Consider the following 25,068-nt stretch of genomic DNA (forward strand, 5'->3'; position numbering starts at 1 on the left):
TATATTGATATTGATTATTTCCTGATTGCTTATTTGTCCCCTATGACTACCATTAAGTGTTGTACCTTATGATTTTTGATGAATGTATCTTTTCTTTTATGTACACCGAGAGCATATGCACCAAGACAAATTCCTTGTGTGTCCAATCACACTTGGCCAATAAAAAATTCTGTTCTGTTCTGTTCTATTCTTGTTGTTATTTGGGAGCCAGGTCAGAACACTGAAAAGTAGTCATTAGTCACTTTTTTCAGTACCGTTGTAAACCAGAACAACAAACACAAGTAGAGTTTTTTCCCGAATGCCATCACTCTGCTAAACATTCTATTCTATTCTTTGAACGGTCACTAAATGAATCATTATAAATCGGGGATTAATTCCCACAATACTGTCAAATAATTTACTAATTTACAATGTATTACGATTATTCTTTTCTTCCTTATTAGTATCTATCTCTTGCCGCTTATTACTATAACCATCTTGTATCTTTCAATTGTTATTTGTTTCCTAGTATGATTTGATAACTTATTAGTAACCTTGACTATCACTAAGTGTTGTATCTTTTTATTCTCGATGAATGTATTTTTATCCTCCTTATGTCCACTGAGAGCATATGCACCTAAGACAAATTCCTTGTGCGTCCAATCACGCTTGGCCAATAAAGAATTCTATTCTATTCCGATCCGTGTTTTTACGCACCAATTTTTATTTTTGTTTTGTTTTTTCCAGATGCTTCTCAGATAGGTGAGAAACACGTGCCAGGAGATGGAAGATTTGAGACTGGAGCAGGTTTCGGAGCTGACGTGTGGGACAATATTCCTTTGGCGCCTTTTTTTTTTTTTTTTTGGACAAATATGGTTACCTCTGCAAGAATGCACCCCTAATAAACACTCAAGAGCTTCAGAGAGAAAATAAAAGTCATATTCAGCAAAGGAAACACAGGACGCTGTCATTTGTATAGCTGTCGTGTCCCACTCCTCCGCTGACGGCCAGGTCAGGGAAATCCGAATCAGGCTTGCCTCTGCAGCTCTGCCCAAAGTCCTAGCAAAGTCCTCAGAGCAGGCAGGAGACCAGAAAGTGACTTCAGCAAGATAAGTTCGACTTTGCCTGACTCAGAGACTGCCAGAAAGCAGATCCTTTATATAGGCCATGGGGTGTGGCTCCATGACTCAGCACTCATTAAGGCCTGCCCCTCCCTTCCTTCTGTTGCCTCCGCCTATCCAGTCTTCTGATGCGAGGGTCACTCCAATCAGGAGCTGTTGGAAATAAACCTTCCTCAGGCTCACATGCTGTGGAGGAGGGGGAGGGGTCTAGCTGCTCCGTTTGCCTGGGCATGGAGCCAGAGCTGGGGCCGGGGGGTGCTCCCTCCTCTGCAGCCTGCTTGGGCATGGAGCCAGGACTGGGACCGGGAGGTGCCCCCTCCTCTGCAGCTTGTCTGGGCATGGAGCCAGGACTGGGGCCGGGAGGCATACATTCCTCCATGTTCGGGAGCAGATAAGAAGGCCCCGGCTGCTGTGAGAGTGGGCAAGACACAACAATAGCGAATATCCCTCACTTTTCAGCGGTCCGGAGATACAATTTATGAAAATCCTCCTTGGAATTATTGTAGGGAATATTGCACTGATGGGAAGCAACTATTCCCTGTCTCGGCGATCGGTTTTGTTAAAAAAAAATCATCGAATTTTAAAACCGGCACCTCCAAGTTAGCTTCCTTTAGTAAATGATTGTTATCTCCAGCTACCAGCTGAGTCTTATTTGCTTGATTCCCTTCTTTGGACCACACAGCGTTTTGCTTAGAAGTAAATCACAGGAAGCAAAATAAAAACGAAGCTGATTGGTGTCTTGCCGATTTCCTTTTGTGTGTGCATCCTTCCTCGAAGCCCACTTTTCAGCCATTCATTAAACGGTTGGTGCATCGTTTTATATCATTCTGAATGTTTCATCAAAGGGAGGGAGGCAGGAGCAGAGAGAAAAAGAAAGAAAGAAAGAAAGAAAGAAAGAAAGAAAGAAAGAAAGAAAGAAAGAAAGAAAGAAAGAAAGAAAGAGAGAAAGAAAGATTGCAAAGAAAAAAGGTAAAAGAAAGAGAGGAAGGAAAGGAAGGAAGGAAGGAAGATAACATGGAAAAATGGGAGGGAGGAAGGAAGAAAGGAAAATAACAGATGAAAGAATTGGGGTAAGGAAGGAAGGAAAGATATGAGAAGGAAGGAATGGAGGGAAGATAGGGAAAGGAGGAAGAAAGAAAGGATATGGGAGGGAAGGAAGGAAGGAAGATAACATGGAAAAATGGGAGGGAGGAAGGAAGGAAGAAAGGAAAATAACAGATGAAAGAATAGGAGGAAGGAAGGATATGGGAAGGAAGGAATGGAGGGAGGGAGGATAGGGGAAGGAGGAAGAAAGGAAGGATATGGGAAGGAAGGAAGATAACATGGAAGAATGGGAGGGAGGAAGAAAGGAAGGAAGACAGAAAGTCCTTCCAATTAACCTGACTGAGCATTTTACATACAGTAGTCCTTGACTTACGGCCACAACTTGAAACCTTTCACATTTTTATGACATAAACAGTTTGATTAATTCCTGTCAACTCTTCATGTAGTTTTCTTCTTAAGAATATAGATGTGGTTATCCTCATTTTCCTCCTGGGATGATGAGGATGAGGATGATTTTGGTTTTCCAATCTAGACTACACCTCTGGACTTCCCTAATAATCTGCATCCGATATTAACTAGAAGCCAGGTTAACTCCTTACAACAAATCTCAGCCTACCATAAATTGCCATTTTGCAAAGCAATATGTGCCTGTTAATATATGTAAGCAATTTCAAAAGTTCTTTCCCTAACAAACGGGGTTAGCGTGCTAAACGATCCCTCCTGAAGTTTGCCATTTTCTATTCTTGAGACTTCAGTCCCATAATTATCCATTTCTATTTCTTCCCCAAGCCCCAGATTTAATGTTCTGCCACAATCGGGAATTTAGAATTTTAAGTGCTTTGAAGAACTCATTGCAGGTTTATTGGGGGATTGTTGGGGAAAGAACCATATGGCTATACAGGGCTGTACATTTTGAAGTTTACAACTTGCGCTGAGACAGCTGGTCCATTTTCCGCATTGCAATGTAAAAATACAGAATAATAACTGGCACAGCAAGATAGACTTTTCTGATTGCTCTGTGGACGTTAAGCCAGGACCCAGAAATTCTCGGCTCAGAGATGTCAGTTGTGACAACAGCCAACAACCACTCAGAGCTAAGTGTCTCTTGAAATGTGCGGGAAAGAAGGACATGAAAGCCATGGTTGAATTGTGAGCATGAAAGACCACACTGAAAGAGAGCGAGTCAATCCCCATTTAATATTACATCCATCTAGATTGCAGTTAGTAGAACACGCAGGATCACGGAAGGTTAATTGATCCAGCCAAGTAATCACTAGAGATACAGTTACACCATTCAACCTTCTCGAGAGCTTTCTCAATCTTGTCTTTCATCGGATGTATTAGACACCTCTCTTGGTTTTGTGTCTTCGGCAGCTGAGGTGTGTCCTTCAGCTCCTGAGACTTTTCACAGGTTAATAAAAATTGGAAGGGACCTTGCAGGTCATCTAGTCCAGCCCTCCCACCCAAACAGGAGACCCTACACCATTTCTGACAAATGGCAGTCCAGTCTCTTCTTGAAAGCCACCAGTGATGAAGCTCCTACAACTTCTGTTCCATTGGTATGTTTTAGCCTCCAGTCCCCTAATCATCTTTGTTGCTCTTCTCTGAGCATCTCTTTCTAGAGTCTCAACATTTTTTTACACCGTGGCGACCAAAACTGAATCCAAGTGTGGCCTTACCAAGGCATTATAAAGTGGTATTAACACTTCACGTGATCTTGATTCTATCCCTCTGTTTATGCAGCCCAGAACTGTGTTGGCTTTTTTGGCAGCTGCAGTAGTAAAATCTTCCTTTTACTACCCCAGCGGTCCCTTCATTGGGACCAACATGCACGCTTGTGGGTTGTTTTTCTTATTGCTTAGGTTTTATTGTAGACCATATCGGGTGGCAACATGTGTTGTCAACCTGCCTTTTGTGAATTTTGTTCTGGCAGCCTTCAGTGGCAATGGAATTCCTCCAAAAAAAGCACCCTTGCGATAGACCAGTCTTCTCAAATGGGTCGATGAAAGAGAATCGGGAGTAGCTCTGTGTGAGATCTGGTGCTCTTTCAAAGTAACTCAAGAGCCAGGAATGGGGAGACGGTAGCATTTGCATTCTCAATGTGTTAGATAAGAAAGGATTTGGAAGGGTGAAAGGAAGAAGAAAAAATCTTCAGGAGTGGTTTTTCTGCCGAAGCAAGATGACGCAGGTTTCTGGGAGATAATCAAAAGTAATTAAAAAAAAACAACCAAGGGACGCATGTAGAATTATGAGGAAGATGAAATATATTCAGCTGCTACTTGGTTGTGGTTTGGGGTCAATGGTGGAGCAAGACGTGGACACTTTAAGTCTAGCTTCTTAGTGTCATTTTTCAGGCACTAAGGCTTTTAGAGAAAGGAGGAGGGAGGAGAGGAGACGAAAGAAGAAGAGAGGAGAGAGGAGAGGAGAAGAGATGAGATAATGGAATGGAATGGGAGGGCAGGGAGGGCAGGGCAGGGAAGGGAAGAGAGGAGAGGGAGAGGAGAGGAGAGGGAAGAGAAGAGAGAGAAGAAGAGAAGGGGAGAGGAGAAGAGAAGAGAAGATGAAGGGAGGGAAGAGGAGAAGAGAGGAGGAATGGAAGAGGCAAGGACAGGGCCATCTTAACAGCGTTATGGGCCTCGAGCAAAGCAGTGTACTGGGGCCCCTACGACAACTACTCACAGCAATAAAAATGTAAATGGTCAATCAAATTAAACATATATTTTTCATGTTAGTATTAATTTAAAAATGCAGTAAAATGTAATAAATATGTTGCTGTATTGCTATGATACAAGGTGCAATGAAGTGTTGACATACACAGATTAATATGAGGCCCCTATGCTCATGGGGCCCACAGGCAAGGGCCCATCAGACCCATGTGTTAAGACAGCCCTGGGTAGGGAGGGAAGGGGAAGGGAGGGAAGAGGTGGAGGAGAGGAGAGAGAAGAAATGGAAGGGCCAGGGAGGAAAGAGGAAGGGAGAAAAGAGAAGGGGAAGAGAAGAGATGGGGAGGGGAGGGGAGGGGAAGAGGGCCAGGGAGGGGAAGGGAAGGGAAGAGCAGAGAAGAGAATGTCAGGTTATTTGCAGCACATCCGACCAGCACACAATTAAATCATTCGGCAGGATTCAACTACATATAAGAAACTCTCTTTATGTACAATACCATACAGCAGAAGTCAACATACAATATCAGGAGCACATAAGCAATATTCATAGAAGCAAGTCATTACATAGTACAGAGATACAGCAACCTCATATTGTACAGAAGCACCAAAGTTAGAGAGGCCAAACCAATTCTTATATACAATTCAGCAAGTCTAAGCCACGCCCAGTCTCCAAACTGTCTCTTATGGCCCTTACAAACAAATAATATGTTTCAGTTTCCAAACGGTCCCCATTGGCTGACCTGTTGCCATGTCTATTCCAGTCTATGAACATTCATATTCTGACAAGAAGAGGCAGGGAGGGAAGAAAAGAGAAAGGGGAAGGGAAGGGAGGAGAGGAGGAAGGAAGGAAGAGAGGGAGAGGAGAGGAGAGGGAAGAGAAGAGAGAGAAGAAGAGAAGGGGAGAGGAGAAGAGAAGAGAAGATGAAGGGAGGGAAGAGGAGAAGAGAGGAGGAATGGAAGAGGCAAGGACAGGGCCATCTTAACAGCGTTATGGGCCTCGAGCAAAGCAGTGTACTGGGGCCCCTACGACAACTACTCACAGCAATAAAAATGTAAATGGTCAATCAAATTAAACATATATTTTTCATGTTAGTATTAATTTAAAAATGCAGTAAAATGTAATAAATATGTTGCTGTATTGCTATGATACAAGGTGCAATGAAGTGTTGACATACACAGATTAATATGAGGCCCCTATGCTCATGGGGCCCACAGGCAAGGGCCCATCAGACCCATGTGTTAAGACAGCCCTGGGTAGGGAGGGAAGGGGAAGGGAGGGAAGAGGTGGAGGAGAGGAGAGAGAAGAAATGGAAGGGCCAGGAGGAAGAGGAAGGGAGAAAAGAGAAGGGGAAGAGAAGAGAGGGGGGGGGGAGGGGGGGGGAAGAGGGCCAGGGAGGGGAAGGGAAGGGAAGAGCAGAGAAGAGAATGTCAGGTTATTTGCAGCACATCCGACCAGCACACAATTAAATCATTCGGCAGGATTCAACTACATATAAGAAACTCTCTTTATGTAAAATACCATACAGCAGAAGTCAACATACAATATCAGGAGCACATAAGCAATATTCATAGAAGCAAGTCATTACATAGTACAGAGATACAGCAACCTCATATTGTACAGAAGCACCAAAGTTACAGAGGCCAAGCCAACTCTTGTATACAGTTCAGCAAGTCTAAGCCACGCCCAGACTCCAAACTGTCTCTTGTGGCCCCACACAAACAAATACTAAGTTTCAGTTTCCAAACAGTCCCCATTGGCTGACCTGTTGCCATGTCTATTCCAGTCTATGAACATTCATACTCTGACAAGAAGAGGCAGGGAGGGAAGAAAAGAGAAAGGGGAAGGGAAGGGAGGAGAGGAGGGAAGGGAAGGGAAGAGAGGAGAGGAGAGGAGAGGAGAGGAGAGAGAATGGAAGGGAAGAGAAGGGAAGGGAGGAGGGGAGGGGAAGGGAGGAGGAGAGGAGAGGAGAAGAGAAGAGAAGAGAAGAGAAGAGAAGAGAGAATGGAACGGAAGGAAGGAGAGGAGAGAGAAGAGAAGAGAGAGAAGAGAAGAGAAGAGAGAGAGAGGAGGAGAGGAAGAGAAGAGAGAATGGAAGGGAAGGGAAGGAAGGAAGGGAAGGGAAGGGAAGGGAAGAGAGGAGAGGGAGAGGAGAGGAGAGGGAAGAGAAGAGAGAGAAGAAGAGAAGGGGAGAGGAGAAGAGAACAGAAGATGAAGGGAGGGAAGAGGAGAAGAGAGGAGGAATGGAAGAGGCAAGGACAGGGCCATCTTAACAGCGTTATGGGCCTCGAGCAAAGCAGTGTACTGGGGCCCCTCGACAACTACTCACAGCAATAAAAATGTAAATGGACAATCAAATTAAACATATATTTTTCATGTTAGTATTAATTTAAAAATGCAGTAAAATGTAATAAATATGTTGCTGTATTGCTATGATACAAGGTGCAATGAAGTGTTGACATACACAGATTAATATGAGGCCCCTATGCTCATGGGGCCCACAGGCAAGGGCCCATCAGACCCATGTGTTAAGACAGCCCTGGGTAGGGAGGAAGGGAAGGAGGGAAGAGGTGGAGGAGAGGAGAGAGAATGGAAGGGAAGGAGGAGAGGAAGGGAGGAAAGTGATGGGGAAGAGAAGAGATGGGGAGGGGAGGGGAGGGGAAGAGGGCCAGGGAGGGGAAGGGAAGGGAAGAGCAGAGAAGAGAATGTCAGGTTATTTGCAGCACATCCGACCAGCACACAATTAAATCATTCGGCAGGATTCAACTACATATAAGAAACTCTCTTTATGTACAATACCATACAGCAGAAGTCAACATACAATATCAGGAGCACATAAGCAATATTCATAGAAGCAAGTCATTACATAGTACAGAGATACAGCAACCTCATATTGTACAGAAGCACCAAAGTTACAGAGGCCAAGCCAACTCTTGTATACAGTTCAGCAAGTCTAAGCCACGCCCAGACTCCAAACTGTCTCTTGTGGCCCCACACAAACAAATACTAAGTTTCAGTTTCCAAACAGTCCCCATTGGCTGACCTGTTGCCATGTCTATTCCAGTCTATGAACATTCATACTCTGACAAGAAGAGGCAGGGAGGGAAGAAAAGAGAAAGGGGAAGGAGAGGAGAGGAGAGGAGGAAGGAAGGAAGAGAGGAGAGGAGAGGAGAGGAGGAGGAGAGAGAGAATGGAAGGGAAGGGAGGAGGAGGAGGAGGAGGAGGAGAGGAGGAGAAGAGAAGAGAGAGAGAAGAGAAGAGAGAATGGAGCGGAAGGAAGGAGAGGAGAAGAGAAGAGAAGAGAAGAGAAGAGAAGAAGAGAAGAGAGAAGAGAGAGAGAAGAGAAGAGAGAATGGAACGGAAGGAGAGGAGAGAGAAGAAGAGAAGGGAAGGGAAGGGAAGGGAAGGGAAGAGGAGAGGAGAGGAGAGGAGAAGAGAGAGGAGGAGGGAGGAGGAGGAGGAGAGGAGAGAAGAGAAGAGAAGAGAAGAGAAGAGAGAATGGAACGGAAGGAAGGAGAGGAGAAGAGAAGAGAAGAGAAGAGAAGAGAAGAGAAGAGAAGAGAAGAGAAGAGAAGAGAAGAGAAGAGAGAATGGAACGGAAGGAGAGGAGAGGAGAAGAGAAGAGAAGAGAGAATGGAAGGGAAGGGAAGGGAAGGGAAGGGAAGAGGAGAGGAGAGGAGAGGAGAGGAGAAAAGAGAAAGGGAGGGAGGGAGGGGAGGGGAGAAAAGAGGAGGGGAGGGGAAGGGAGAGGAGAGGGCATTTTACTACCTGGTAAGAAAATATCCTGAAAACAGTCTATTAAGTTGGTGTAATTTAAATGTAAAGAAACACTGGATGAAACACTAATTTTGCCCAACAGCATTTCTGGCTAAAATCATTTGGACTTCTCAGTCCTTTGTTTTCCTCACCTTCTAAGCCTCCAAATCTTGGCTCCCCTCCCACTCCATCTTTCACTCATTTCTAATTCTCCGTTTCTTCTCTGCCTCTTGGTTTTTTGTTGTTGGTTTTTTGGACTCCCAAATCAGACTGGGGAAAAAAATATCTTCGGCAATCGCTTCCCACATTTTCATCCCAATCCAAGCCATGCGGATGGCAAACTCGAATTGAGGCAGGATGAGAACACCTGCACAGTTCAAAGGAGGGGGAAAAATTAAGAACTTAATGTTCGAGGTAGAAGTTTTTCTACCTTTTTCCGACCAACAAAATGTTATTAAAAAGTAGAAGCTTTCACAAAAGCGCTCACAACACACACGAACAAAAGAGGCTAACAGACAGAGGTAGTCCTTGGCTTACAACAATTTGCTTAGTGACCGTTTGAAGTTGCAACAGTTGTCTGGACACCAAATATTGATATGAAAATAAATACAGCAATGGAGAAGAGATAAGGAGAGAGATGGAAAGGGAGAAGGAGGGAGAGAGAAAGAAGAAAGGGAAGAGGAGAGGAGGAAAGGTAGGGGAAATAAGTAGGAGAGAAGGTTAGATAGGGAGGAAGTAGGGTGGAGGGGGAGAAAGGAAGGGGAAGTAGAGAAGGAGTAAGAGAGGAGAGAAGAAAGTAAGGAGGATGAAAAAAGGGAGGAAGAGGAGTGAGAAGGAGAAGAAAGGATTGTTGTGAAAAGCAAAAGATGAAATGGAAGAAAGGCAACCCCGAATATATTTGAATATATTAGGATAAAAATTGAAATAGTTAAAAAAAAGAAGAACGAAAGAGAATGAACACGAATAAAAATGGAGAAATTAGAACTTGAGGGCGAAAGATGTGACTTAAGGAAATGAGCAAGGAAATATTAGGAAATGAATAAAAACTATGAAAAAAGAAGGTTTTGGCAAAAACTGTAACTAAGTAAAATATATTTGAATGTATTGAATTGTATGAGATATGATATGGCCAATACTCTGTTCATAAATCATGTATGTGTGTAAGGGAGGAAACTAAAAAATCAATAAAAACTTGTTCTAAAAAAAAAAGGAGTTGCAACAGTTCTGAGGAAAGTGACTTATTATGCCCATAGATCACATGACCATTGCAACATCCCCAGGGTCCCATGATCACAATTCAGACATTTGGCCCATGATTCCTGTTTATGACGGTCGTCGTGTCTCGGGGGGGGGGGTCACAAGATCCCCTTTTGCGACCTCCTGACAAGCAAAATCAACCGGGAAGCCAGATTCACTTTAACAACCTTCTTACTAACTGAACCCCTGCAGTGGTTCACTGAACAACGGTGGCAAAGAAAGGTCCTAAAATGTAAAATTGTAAACTGTCTCATTTAGCAACAGAAGTTTGGGGCTCGATTGTGGTCGGACGTCGAGGACTACCTGTGATGAAGCGTCATCTGAGGCATCTGTAGAAGTCACCAGGTTTTCTTGGAACCCAGTTCGTGCAGGTTGAAGACAAACCGGAGTTTTTGTTGTGCCTCGTCCTCCCTCCTCTCCTCATCCGGGCCCCTCCCGTCTCCTCCCGGGCCTGCTATCAGACTCTGAGTCTGATAATGAAGACGAACGGCCTGTCATTCCTCCAGCCCCCGGCCCTGGCCCCATGTCCGGACAGGATGTCAGGAATGAACAAACAAACCTCACTCATACGGCGTGTGTTCCTTTGGCTCAGCCATCAGAGGAAGTCAGCCACGGATTGGAATTACTCGGGCCTACACCTTCTGACCCCTCCCTTTCTCAAACAGCAGAAGACAATTCAAAGTGGGAGGATCCTCGCTTCCGGAGTTCTGAGAGGCGACGCTAGCAGAAGGAAGGGAGGGGCAGGCCTGGATAAATGCTGAGTCATGGAGCCACACCCCACAGCCTATATAAAGGACCTGCTTTTGGCATTCCAACTTTGAGTCAAGCAAAGTCTCATCTAGTTTGCTGAAGTCACAACTTGGACTCCTGCCTGCCCTGAGAACCCTCGGAGGAATTTGGCAAAGCTGCAGGGGCTTCGTTGCCACGCCTGATACGGACTTCCTAGACCTGGTCGTCGGAGGGGGAGGGGGACACGACAGTTTTCTACATTTTTGGAGTGAACTTCTGAATGCTTTGGTAGAACTAACCAATCCTCATTTGGAAAGGACGAGAAACGCTGGGATTTGTTTTTCAAAATTCTTCCCTGCCTTACAAGTCAGATTCATTCCTTGCATCAACCCCTTCTCGGGTTGGACAGCAGTACAATGGAAAACTCTGCAGGATTAAATCGGAGAATGTACCTCAGGAATCCTGCCTGGCTTTCTCTCCTTCAGCTTTATCCTCATTCTGTGACATTAATGCTGGTGAAACAGAGATTAGCAAAGCAACCGTTGAGTTAAGTGAGGACTGCAGCTGGGAGATAAGTCAACCAGTCTATCTCTCCTGCGTTCGGATGTTCAGTTCGCTCGCTCAAAACCCCCTTTTGACTTGGGAATATTGGGCTGAATACCAAATCATTGCCTTGTGTACATACTTTCCCAGATCTTCACCTCCCTCCCTCCCTCCCTCCCTCCCACTCTCTCTCTCTCTCTCTCTCTCTCTTTCTCTCTAAGGTAACTCCAAAACTTACTCCCATGGGAGGCACCATCGCACAGGATATCAAGATCTGTTGGGAATATGTTGTTGTACTGATAAACGAGAATGTTTGCCACTCAGGGTTGAAATGAACGGTCCTTAGCGCTCTCTGAGCTTGGTTGTTTGCTTGCAGACTTTTCATGACCCAGCTAGTGCTAGAAGGACGTGGGATACGTGGGGCGTGGGGGGAGGAAGAGGATGGCTGTGAGGTGTTTGGTGGTCTCTGAGCTTGGTTGTTTTCTTGTAGGCATTTCATTACCCAACTAGGTAACATCATCAGTGCTAGAAAGATGTGGGATTTGGGAAGAGGAGGAGAGTTGGGAGAGGGAGAGGGAGAGAGGGAAAGGGGAGAGGAGAAGAAAGAGGAGGAGGGGAAGGGGAAGGAAAAAGAGGGAGGGGGATGAGGGGAAGGAGAAGGAGAAAGGGAAGAGAGAGAGGGAGAGGAGGAGGAGAAGAAGGAGGGGAAGGAAAGGGGAGAGGGAGAGGACAAGAAAGAGGAGGAGGAGGAGGAGGAGGAGGAGGAGGGAAGGAGAAGGAGGGAAGGAGAAGGAGGGAAGGAGAAGGAGAAGGAGAAAGAGAACTGTGGGGTCCTTGGTACTTTCTGAGCTTGGTTGTTTTCTTGTAGGCATTTCATTACCCAAACTAGGTAATATCATCAGTGCTAGAAAGATGTGGGATTTGGGAAGAGGAGGAGGAGTTGGGAGAGGGAGAGGGAGAGAGGGAAGTGGGAGAGGAAAAGAAAGAAGAGGAGGGGAAGGGGAAGGAAAAAGGCGGAGGGGGATGAGGGAAGGAGAAGGAGAAAGGGAAGAGGGAGAGGGAGAGGAGGAGAAAGAGAAAGAGGAGAGGAGGAGGGGAAGGAGAAGGAGAAGGAGAAAGGGAAGAGGAAGAGAAGGAGGAGAAGGAGGGGAAGGGGAGAGGGAGAGGACAAGAAAGAGGAGGAGGAGGAGGAGGAGGAGGAGGAGGAGGAGGAGGAGGAGGAGGAGGAGGAGGAGGAGGAGGAGGAGAACTGTGGGGTCCTTGGCACTCTCTGAGCTTGGTTGTTTTCTTGCAGACATTTCATGACCCAACTAGGTAACATCATCAGTGCTAGAAAGATGTGGGATTTGGGAAGAGGAGGAGGAGTTGGGAGAGGAGAGGAGAGAGGGAAGTGGGAGAGGAAAAGAAAGAGGAGGAGGGGAAGGGGAAGGAAAAAGGGGGAGGGGGATGAGGGAAGGAGAAGGAGAAAGGGAAGAGGGAGAGGGAGAGGAGGAGAAAGAGAAAGAGGAGAGGAGGAGGAAGGAAGGAAGGAAGGAAGGAAGGAAGGAAGGAAGGAAGGAAGGAAGGAAGGAAGGAAGGAAGGAAGGAAGGAAGGAAGGAAGGAAGGAAGGAAGGAGAAGGAGGGAAGAGAGGGAGGGAGGGAGAAGGAGGGAAGGGAGAGGAGGAGGAGCACTGGGGTGCTTGGTGCTCTCTGAGTTTGGTTGTTTTCTTGCAGACATTTCATTCCCCAACTAGGTAACATCATCAGTGCTAGTAAAAAATAGGGTTTGCTCTCAGTTTATATTCTAGTGGCTTGCCCCATCAGTGTTTGGTGTTCAGTGTTCAGTACTTGAACAGGGGGGCTGAACTAGAAGACCTCCAAGGTCCCTTCCAATTCTTGTTATTTTGTATTAAACTGGGTATTTTCTGGATTTCTGACAAGCTGATCCAAAAACTCCAATATGCCTTCAAAATCTACTGTCTGACTCCAAGGGCTCATCTCCATTTCTCTCCGAGAGAGCCAGCATTGTCCAAAAATATTTCCATGGTTATGTGGCCACCATGACTATACTGTACTTTGAGGCTCATGGAATACAGCTTCAGTGGTGGGTTTCCAATATTTTTACCACCGGTTCTGTGGGTGTGGCTTTGTGGGCGTGGCATGGTTTGTGGGTGTGGCTTGGTGGGCGTGGCAGGGGAAGGATACTGCAAAATCCCCATTTCCTCCCGATCAGCTGGGACTCGGGAGGCAGAGAATAGATGGGGGTGGGGCCAGTCAGAATTTTTACTGCCGGTTCTCTGAACTACTCAAAATTTCCGCTACCGGTTCTCCAGAACTGGTCAGAACCTGCTGAAACCCACCTCTGTACTGCTTCCTTCCACCAAAGTGATACCTATTTGTCTACTCGCGTTTGCATGTTTTCAAAGCACTAAGCGGCCAGGAGCTGGAGCAAAGAACAGGAGCTCACCCTGTCACGCAGTGCTCAGGTCTCGAACCCAGCTTTCTTGCTGACAAGCTGACAAGTACAAGCCATTTTAAGCCATCGCATCTCCTCTTCCCCTCCCTGTGGTGAGCTCATACAAATTGCAAGCCTTCCTGGGACTTGTACGGTTGCTCAGACTCTTACAGAGTCGGTTGGGCTGTTAAAATGAAAAAACTGCGCTCTCCATACGTCCTCCGCAGTCCTCAGAACGAGGACACAGCGCGGGCCGAGACCCAAGCGTCGGATGTCGTGTCAGCAAAAGTTCTGAGGAATGAGGAATTGGAGAAAACGAAGAACGTGAAGGCTCAGCTTTGATGAACGCTAGATATTCCCCTCGCTTTTTGCAGTAACTGATGATCTGATGTCGCAGCCTGGATGGGCCATAAACTGAACCGCCGTGGAAATAAATCTCGAGGGATGGGGGGGGGGCGGATGAGGGGGTGGGAGGGGGAAGAGAAGAGAAAATGAAAGGCTGTGCAATTCCTTCCCAACATCTGCTAGAAAAAAAAAGAAATACTTGCTGAGTTACGCAGGCCAGGAAAGAGCGTGCCGTTAATAAAATTCACCAAGGTAGCCATAGATCAAAAGATACGAGCAGAAAAATGTGACCTATTTTGTAACTGATATCCTGGGCTGATTTTTTTTTTTTTTTGAGGTTTGCCGACTGCACAGCTGTGACTAAAGGGCTGCCCCAAAATATATATTTATATCTCTGCTATGATAAGGGATGAGGTTACAACGTAGATCAGTTTAAATAAATTGGCTTTCTTTGAAGGAAGCTCCGATGCTGGGAATCTGAGCGGAAGCTTTCTATTGGATTGGATTCCTACAAAAATGCTTAACTGGGGCTCGTTGGTTCTTCGCCAATTATTATTATTATTATTATTATTATTATTATTATTATTATTATTATTATTATTATTATTATTATTATTATTATTTTATTTACACAAAATGACAGTATACACAGCAAACGAGATAACTAGGCTGGATTTCGTAGCACAGATCACTAGTCGAACACTTCCCAAGCGTTTAGGACTGCGTGATGTATCGGCCAATTATGCAAGCAGATCCCAGTAAGGTGGCCTTCTGAAGCTGACCAAATGGTGATCTTGTCAGCGCCAATTGCTTTTAAGTGCTTGCCTGGGTCTTTAGGCACAGCCCCCAGTGTGCCGAGTACCACTGGAACCACCTGCACTGGTTTATGCCAGAGCCTCTGAAATTCGATTCTCAAATCTTGGTATCTGGTGACTTTTTCAAGTTGTTTCTCGTCGATTCTGCTGTCACCAGGTATAGCAATGTCGACTATCCACACTTTTTTCTTTTCCACAATCGTGATATCCAGGGTATTGTTTAATATTTATTATTATTATTATTATTATTATTATTATTATTATTATTATTATTATTATTATTATTATTATTACTACTACTACTACTACTACTACTATTAACAACAGCGTTGGAAGGGACCTTGGAGGTCTTCTAGTCCAACCCCCTGCCCAGGCAGGAAACCCTACACCACTTCAGACAAATGGTTATCCATCATCTTCTTAAAAACTTCCAGTGTTGGAGCATTCACAACTTCTGCAGGCAAGTTGTTCCACTGATTAATTGTTCTAACTGTCAGGAAATTTCTCCTTAGTTCTAAGTTGCTTCTCTCCTTGATTAGTTTCCACCCATTGATTCTTGTTCTACCCTCAGGTGCTTTGGAGAATAGTTTGACTCCCTCTTCTTTGTGGCAACCCCTGAGATATTGGAACACTGCTATCATGTCTCCCCTAGTCCTTCTTTTCATTAAACTAAACATACCCAATTCCAGCAACAAATGGCTAAAGTACAAAAATAATAAATCAATAAGTTGTAAAGATAGCAAAAAAAAACAAAAACGAAACGAACTGTCTTGATGGACCACTAGGTCTTTTTGCCATCAGTTTTCCCTGTGTTTTCATTCAAATTCCATCACCGCCAAACTCAATCCACGAGTAGCATTCCATGTTTCTATCTTCCAAAGCAACACAAGGCAGGATGACAAATAACGGTTGGAAATTAACCCAAGGAGAGAAGCAACCTGAAACTAAGGAGAAATTTCTTGATGGTGAGAACAATCAACCAATGGAATGACTTGCCTGCAGAAGTTTTGGGTGGGTGCTCCCTCACTGGAAGTCTCTGGAGATTCTCCATCGTCCAGGTCAGGATTGTCCCAAAGTTGGGTTTTTTTCAAGAGGCGACTGGACTTTCTGGTTTTTTTTTTCTTTGAAGACGTTTCGCTTCTCATCCAAGAAGCTTCTTCAGCTCTGACTGGATTGTGGGGGAATGGAAGGACTGATACTCCTTGCAGACAGCTAGTCATTTGCATTTATTTATTTATTTATTTATTTATTTATTTATTTATTTATTTATTTATTTATTTATTTATTTATTTATTTATTTAGTCAAACATGTACAAGATAGCAGGTATAGGTATAAACAAAAACAAAAACAAAGGAAGCAAGTACAGATAAATGGGGACAGTAAGACAGGGATGGTAGGCACACTGGTGCGCATATGCACACTCACTTTACGGACCTCTTAGGAATGGGATGAGGTCCACAACAGACAGTTTGAGATTGAAGCTGTGGGGGTTTGAGGCTGTAACAACGGAGTCAGGTAGAGCATTCCAGATGTTGACCACTCTGTTGCTAAAGTCGCATTTTCTGCAATCGAGTTTGGAGCGGTTTACCCTGAGTTTGTATCAATTGTTTGCCTGGGTACTATTGTGAAGCTGAAGAAATCGTTGGCAGGTAAGACGTAGCAGACAATTTTGTGTATTGTGCTTATGTTCTGTCCTCCTCCCCACCTCACGCAGAAGTGAGCAGCTAATAGTCCTTTATTGTTCAACCAACCTGGATTTCCCTCATGGACAACAGACTTGGCAGCTACAGACCAAATGCCTGCCAAGTTCCAAGTTCCTTATCTCTTTCGGAGACGGAAACCCACGTGTCTGTAATAGGTTGTCGGGGCAGCCAAGAGCGCACAGAAGAATCCTTTACACAACCCAGGCCTTTAACTCTAAAACAGCTGATGCGAAATTCACACTTTGAAGCTTTTGTCTGTCACAAGGGCCAGATGGCAACTCCACCCACTTTTATCCCCTATGGGGTGTGGCTCAGCTATCTCTGAGCCTGCCACACCTCTTCCTTTGCTGTGTGCACTTATCTTTTCGTCACTGCCTTGGGTCAATCCAAGATTGATCCTCAGCAGCTAGAGCCTGAGGCATTGCCAGGGAGGAGGAGGGTCCGGGAGAGGAAGGCCTTGTCAGATCCTCCTTCTGGCCTGCAGCTGGAGCCTGGGGCAGTGCCAGAGAGGAGGGTCCTGGAGAGGAAGGCCTTGTCGGCTCCTCCCCATCACTCTCAGAGTCATCCTCCTCCATGAGGACAGGCTCGGGGGCCGGAGTCACAACAGCTTAGATCGGATCACAGGCGGCGCAGTTCCAGGTTGTCCAAGCCAGAATTTCAAGTCTGGTGGCATAAGGGATTCTATTGTGAGTAGAGGAGTGGAGGACTCTTCTTGTGAAATACATCTGGACTCGCTCAATCGTGTTAATGTCCGATATACAGTGCAGATTCCAGGCAGATGAGCTGTATTCGAGAACTGGTCTGGCAAAGGTTTTTTATGCCTTAGTTAGCAATACAATGTTACCATTTCTTTTAGCAGGTCGTTAAGGTCACCTGGAGGTTTATCTGTGTCCTCAGGGTCACCTGAGTGGTGCAAGTGGGTGTGGAGCCTTCTTGGAACTGTTGAAAGGACTGTGTTGTAAACTGGAGATAGATTATGTCATATCCTTCCCCCTCAGAGGAGAGAGGATGGAAAGGATCGTTGGTTTGAAAGAGAAGCAAGGGTCAAAGAGGCCATCTATGTCAAAATGGAACAGTCCCTTCTTAACAGAGGAGGAGGGATATGACATCATCTATCGCCAACATATGAAGAATGGTTGCAGGAATTGGGGGTGTGTAGTTTAATAAAAAGAGGGACTAGGAGAGGCATGATAGCAGTGTTCCAATATCTCAGAGGTTGCCACAAAGAAGAGAGAGTCAAGGAATTCTCCAAAGCACCTGAGGGCAGGACAAGAAGCAATGGGTGGAAACTCATCAAGGAGAGAAACGACCTGGAATTAAGGAGAAATTTCTTGACAGTCAGAACAATTAATCAGTGGAACAACTTGCCTCCAGAAGTTGTAAATTCTCCAACACTGGAAGTTTTTAAGAAGAGGTAGGGCAACCATTTGTCTGAAATGGTAGAGGGTTTCCTGCCCGAGCAGGGGAATGGACTAGAAGACCTCCAAGGTCCCTTCTAACTCTGTGATTCGGGGTTATTGAATTTCTAGGGAGTGTAAACAAAAAGGAACTTTTTCATTCGTTTCGATTGGGAATCCTGAGCCATTAGGAAGCTGGAAAGCGGATGGGAAACTGTGCAAACGGAAAACAAGCATTCCTGGCCACCTGCCTCCTCCTTCTCCCCCAACTTTGACAGTCAGGATTGGAGTCACAGATGAACGCGAGAGAAGTGCGAGAGAACTGGGATACCCCAAATCTAAAAATATGCTAACCCCCCAGAAGCAACAATTCTAAAACACAGACACCCAGCTGGCGTGAGAAGCTGCTGCACGCATTCCATCTTCCCGTCTGTTTGGCAAATGATCAAAAGTTTTGTTTTCTTCTTGGGAGAGACTCTTAGAGTTTTCTTTCTCAGGAGCGCTTGGGATATTTTTTATTTTATTGTAAATACAAATAGAATAGAATAGAATAGAATTTTATTGGCCAAGTGTGATTGGACACACAAGGAATTTGTCTTGGTGCATCTGCTCTCAGTGTACATAAAAGAAAAGATACGTTCATCAAGGTACAACATTTACAACACAATTGATGGTCAATATATCAATATAAATCATAAGGATTGCCAGCAACAAGTTATAGTCATACAGTCATAAGTGGAAAGAGATTGGTGATGGGAACTATGAGAAGATTAATAGTAATGCAGATTCAGTGCAGATTCATAATGCAAGCATAGTACATATACATCTAAATACACAAAAAAGGGGGAAAAAAATACAAATATTACATTGAACTCCCACACCCAGAGACCGTAACAACTAAAAGATATAAAATATATTCCAATTGTGCCCTTATCCCAGTGGTGAAATTTGAACCAGTTTACTACCAATTTGGTGGCTGCCTAGGTGCGCTGAGTGCCAAATAGCCGAATAGGTTGTAGAAAAATGCTTTTAAAAGTAAAAAAAAAAGAGGCTCTGATGATCGCGTGGCTCAGCTGTGATTGTCAGAGCCTCTTTTTTCAACCTTTTAAAAGCATTTTTTACAACCTATTCCTACCATTCGGTGGGGAAAGCGAGCGAGCCGGAAAGAAGCGGCAAGCAGGCAAGCAGGTGACCGATCGATTGGGTGGGCATGGATGGGGGGCCCAGGGATTTTTGCTACCGGTTCTCTGAACCATCCGCAGCCATCCAACCGCACTCAACGGGTAGTCCTCAGCAGAACTACATCCACATGGAGGGAAGTATGCAGTGGAGTACCCCAAGGCTCTGTTTTAGGCCCAGTACTCTTCAACATCTTCATCAATGACTTGGACGAGGGGATAGTTGGGGAACTCATCAAATTTTGTTAATTCATGGGTTGCAAAGCAGAGACATTCGCCAAGAGATGTAGTAATTTATTTTACATCTAGGAAGATTAGGAATGAAATTTCACAAGTTTCTTATAAAAACAAAATTCAAATATTGGGACAAGAGGTATTGGTATTGAAAGAAATTCCTTCTAAAATGTTAAGAAATAGAAAAAAATATGCTTTTTTGGTGGATCAGCTTAGAAATCTCCAGATACAGTAAAGATGGAATGTACCAGCTTGATTAACAGTAAACTATAAGGGAGGGAAATGTCTTAATACAGTTTTTAAAGCAAGAGATTTTTATACTAAAGTATTGAAGGTTAGAAGTTTGCCATTGTTAGAAGTTAAGATGGAAGAAGAGGTGGGAATGGTTAAAAAAGGGGAAAAGGAAGCAAAGCAAATACAACCTAAAATTGGGGCTGTAAATTTGGGAGAAGAAACACAGAAAGCTGCAGGTGCAGGAGAGGATCAAAGTATGATTGTAACTATTAAATGTAAAGAGCAAGGAGTAAAGAAATAATATCTTCAAATGAAAAGACTTTCCTTTCATGGGATAGGGTAAATTATAAGGGATATTTCCAAATATAAAAAAGGATAGCTAAACTAGATAGTACAAAAGTTTTTAGGGTATGATGGATATATAAATTTGAAGGAATATTTTTTTTTTTTGTTTACATTTATATCCCGCCCTTCTCCGAAGACTCAGGGCGGCTTACAGTGTATAAGGCAATAGTCTCATTCTATTTGTATATTTTTACAAAGTCAACTTATTGCCCCCCCCAACAATCTGGGTCCTCATTTTACCTACCTTATAAAGGATGGAAGGCTGAGTCAACCTTGGGACTTGAACTTGCAGTAATTGCAGGGTACTGTGTTCTAATAACAGGCTGTAACAGCCTGAGCTATTCCGGCCCTTCAATATAAGATATATTGAAACCTTTTGATAGTGTAATATTGTGTAGGGATAAGAAATATAATTAGTTATGGATTGTATGATAAATGGCGTGTAAAATGTTTAGAAATTTATAGTATGGGGAATAAGGGGAAGAATATGAGGTAAATGTTAAAATTATATAAGAAAAGATGATGTTTATTATTATGTATGACGGATATACAAATATAATGGATTATAAGGTATACTGAGGAATAATTTTTGATATTACAACATTGAAAGATGAGATAATGTTTATTATAGAAGATTGGACTTTAAACTTAATGGACTTAGATGAGGGTAGAATTATCAGCATATCGGATTGAAATAACAAAATACTAAATAGCTTTTAAATGAATAGAATGTAATTGTGTTAGTATTAATATTTTCCTTTTTCTTCTTTTTTATGGAAAAGGGGAGTTGAGGTTCAAGAAGAATCTCAAGTTCAAGAAGAGGGGTGGGAGTTTATGTTACTTAGCATATTTTAGTTTATGATTGTTAGATACGATACCCTGGGTATATCTGGGAAGTCGGGGGGGGATTTTTTATTTATTTAATCAAATTTTTATATGGGGTGGGGGATGGGGGAAAGAGGGAGGAGGGAGGGGAAGGGTTAGGGTTGTGGGGAGGGGGGATGTATGGGGGAAAATTTTTTGTAAAAATTTTATAAAACTTTTTTTGCAGATGACACCAAGCTGGCAGGAATAGCCAACACTCCAGAAGATAGGCTCAAGAAAGATCTTGACAGACTTGAACATTGGGCGCTATCTAACAAAATGAAATTCAACAGTGAAAAAAGTAAGGTTCTACATTTAGGCCAAAAAATCCAAATGCACCAGTACCGTATATGTGGTACCTTGCTCAATAGTAGTAACTGTGAGAGGGATCTTGGAGTCCTAGTGGACAACCATTTAGATATGAGCCAGCAGTGTGCAGCAGCTGCCAAAAAAGCCAACACAGTTCTGGGCTGCATAAACAGAGGGATAGAATCAAGATCACGTGACGAGTTAATACCACTCTATAATGCCTTGGTAAGGCCACACTTGAAATATGGCATCCAGTTTTGGTTTCCACGATGTAAAAAAGATGTTTAGACTCTAGAAAGGGTGGAGAGAAGAGCAACAAAGATGATTAAAGGACTCAAGGATAAAATGTATAAGGAACGGTTGCTGTAAGTGGATATGTCTAGTCTTATGAAAAGAAGGACCAGTGTTCCAATATCTCAGAGGTTCCCACAAAGAAGAAGGAGTCAACATATTCTCCAAAGCACCTGAAGGGAGGACAAGAAGCAATGGGTAGAAACTAATCAAGGAGAGAAGCAACCTAGAACTAAGGAGAAATTTCCTGACAGTTAGAACATTTAACCAGTGGAACATCTTGCCACCAGAAGTTGTGAATGATTCAACACTGGAAGTTTTTAAGAAGATGTTGGATAACCATTTGTCTGAAGTGATATAGGGTTTCCTGCCTAAGCAGGGGGTTGGACTAGAAGACCTCCAAGGTCCCTTCGAAACTCTGTTATTCTATTCTAAAACTCTTGTATACATAAACATCCTTTTAATTCCATCCCCTAGCTCTGGCTGCTCTTCTCCACTATTTTGGAACCAATTGAATTTTACAAATCTATTGACTGTCCACTTCATCATTTTAAAAATCTTATTTTTATGCAGAAAACTCCAACTGGAATGAACCACAATTCTAATTGCAATTACAAATCAAAAAGTGGTTACAGTGTCCTCATCAAATATTAATTGTCTGTATATAAACAACTTGCAATTTTGTTGAAGAGATTATGTATAGAGAACAGGAAAATCTACAAATTGTGTAAATGGGGCCCAAGTTGCTTGAGAAAATGAACAACCCACGACACGTTTTTGCCATATTCTTGGCTAATTAAAGTGAAGAGGAGGAGGAGGAGGAGGAGGAGGAGGAGGAGGAGGAGGAGGAGGAGGAGGAGGAGGAGGAGGAGGAGGAGGAGGAGGAGGAGAAAATGAACAACCAACCACATGTTCTTGTGGAATCATTGACTAATTAAATTGGATGGGTGACCTTTTGGGAAGAGGAAGGGGGAGGAGGAGGAGGAGGCAGAAGAGGAGGAGGAGGAGGAGGAGGAGGAGGAAGAAGAAGAAGAAGAAGAAGAAGAAGAAGAAGAAGAAGAAGAAGAAGAAGAAGAAGAAGAAGAAGAAGAAGAAGAAGAAGAAGAAGAAGAAGAAGGAGATCATATATAAATATAAATTATATAAATATAATTTACTTGGACTTCAGTAAAGCATTTGATAAAGTAGACCATAAATTACTACTAGATAAAGTAGAAAAATGTGGGTTAGACAGCACCACCACCAGATGGATTCGTAACTGGCTGACCAATTGCACTCACGTGTAGTCCTCAACGGAACTACATCCACATGGAGGGATGTATGCAGTGGAGTACCCCAAGGCTCTGTTTTAGGCCCAGTACTCTTCAACATCTTCATCAATGACTTGGATGAGGGGACAGATGGGGAACTCATCAAATTTGCAGATGACACCAAGCTGGCAGGAATAGCCAACACTCCAGAAGATAGGCTCAAATTACAGAAAGATCTTGACAGACTTGAACATTGGGCGCTATCTAACAAAATGAAATTCAACAGTGAAAAAAGTAAGGTTCTACATTTAGGCAAAAAAACCGAAATGCACCGGTACCGTATATGTGGCACCTTGCTCAATAGTAGTACCTGTGAGAGGGATCTTGGAATCCTAGTGGATAACCATTTAGATATGAGCCAGCCGTGTGCAGCAGCTGCTAAAAAAGCCAACACAGTTCTGGGCTGCATAAACAGAGGGATAGAATCAAGATCACGTGAAGTGTTAGTGCCACTTTATAATGCCTTGGTAAGGCCATACTTGGAATATTGCATCCAGTTTTGGTCGCCACGATGTAAAAAAGATGTTGAGACTCTAGAAAGAGTGCAGAGAAGAGCAACAAAGATGATTAGGGGACTGGAGGCTAAAACATATGAAGAACGGTTGCAGGAACTGGGTATGTCTAGTTTAATAAAAAGAAGGACTAGGGGAGACATGATAGCAGTGTTCCAATATCTCAGGGGTCTCCACAAAGAAGAGGGAGTCGGGCTGTTCTCCAAAGCACCTGAGGGTAGAACAAGAAGCAATGGGTGGAAACTGATCAAGGAAAGAAGCAACTTAGAACTAAGGAGAAATTTCCTGACAGTTAGAACAATTAATACGTGAAACGACTTGCCTGCAGAAGTTGTGAATGCTCCAACACTGGAAATTTTTAAGAAGATGTTGGATAACCATTTGACTGAGATGGTGTAGGGTTTCCTGCCTGGGCAGGGGGTTGGACTAGAAGGCCTCCAAGGTCCCTTCCAACTCTGATAGTAGTAGTAGTACTACTACTACTACTACTACTACTACTACTACTACTACTACTACTATTATTATTATTATTATTATTATTATTATTATTATTATTATTATTATTATTATTATTATTATTATAAGATGATGATGATGATTAGGGGACTGGAGGCTAAAACATATGAAGAACGGTTGCAGGAACTGGGTATGTCTAGTTTAATAAAAAGAAGGACTAGGGGAGACATGATAGCTGTGTTCCAATATCTCAGGGGCTGCCACAAAGAAGAGGGAGTCCAGCTATTCTCCAAAGCACCTGAAGGTAGAACAAGAAGCAATGGGTGGAAACTGATCAAGGAGAGAAGCAACTTAGAACTAAGGAGAAAGTTCCTGACAGTTAGAACAATTAATCAGTGGAACGACTTGCCTGCAGAAGTTGTAAATGCTCCAACATTGGAAATTTTTAAGAAAATGTAGGATAGCCATTTGTCTGAAATGTCGTAGGGTTTCCTGCCTGGGCAGGGGGTTGGACTAGAAGACCTCCAAACTCCCTTCCAACTCTGATACTATTATTGTTGTTGTTGTTGTTGTTGTTATTATTATTATTATTATTATTATTATTATTATTATTATTATTAGAGAAGGAGGAGGAGGAGGAGGAGGAGGAGGAGGAGGAAGAAGAAGAAGGAGGAATAGGAGGAGGAGGAGGAGGAGGAGAGGAGGAGGAGGAGAAAAGGAGGAGGAGGGGGAGGAGGGGGGAGGGGGAGAAGGAAAGGAAGAAGGAGGAAGAAATGCTAGTTAGATTTTCTCTCTGATTTTCTGGATAGGCTTTCTGTTCCTATATTTTAAGAATTGTGGCTATGATTGCTGTCAGACAGACGATCTTTACCCTACATTATTTAGCAAAGCTGAGACCCTCTGACAGACATCTACTCTTGTTCTGTTTGTTTTGCATAATGACTCATCTGTACAGTGAGGGACCTCAAGTCCTATTATCGCCCTTTTCCTTTTCGTAAACTGAGGTAACTCCTGACAAGGGCTTCTGGTCAACCGAAAACCAAAGAAATTGCAGCTTTTCCACCAATTAAGAGGCCGAGAGAAAGATGCCGCATTCCTCCTCCTGTTTGGCTCCCCAGAAACGCACATTTCCATGAAGTCAAATTGTGTGGGCAACTCCTTGGCAACCAGGCCTCTGCTCTCCATTGTCCTTATTGATTGAAAGGGAAGTGGAGAGACACCGTTGGGGAATAGTAAAGACTTTACAATAGAATAGAATAGAATAGAATAGAATAGAATAGAATAGAATGTGGAATGGAATAGAATGGAGTAGAGTGGAGTGGAGTGGAGTGGAAGGGAAGGGAAGGGAAGGGAAGGGAACGGAACGGAACGGAACAGAACAGAACAGAACAGAACAGAACAGAACAGAATAGAATCTTCTGCCCCCCTCCGGCAGAAGACCTTACACCATTTCAGACAAGTGGCTATCCAGTCTCTTCTTAAAATCCTCCAGTGTTGGAACACCCACAACTTCTGAAGGCAAGATGTCCCACTGATTAACTAACAGAAT

General features: G+C 43.6%; 1 protein-coding gene across 1 annotated transcript in view; it reads left to right on the forward strand.

The window, feature by feature from the left end:
• The window catches only part of TSNARE1 (t-SNARE domain containing 1), a 355,693-nt gene extending 353,798 nt beyond the window's left edge, over positions 1-1,895 (forward strand). The window contains exon 13 of the mRNA XM_058177145.1: positions 727-1,895. The gene's annotated coding sequence lies outside the window, so the exon portion shown is untranslated. The remainder of the gene's footprint in view (positions 1-726) is intronic.
• The last annotated feature ends 23,173 nt before the right edge of the window (positions 1,896-25,068 follow it).

The sequence above is a fragment of the Ahaetulla prasina genome, chromosome 3 (genome assembly GCF_028640845.1).
Source record: "Ahaetulla prasina isolate Xishuangbanna chromosome 3, ASM2864084v1, whole genome shotgun sequence".
Lineage (NCBI taxonomy): Eukaryota > Metazoa > Chordata > Lepidosauria > Squamata > Colubridae > Ahaetulla > Ahaetulla prasina.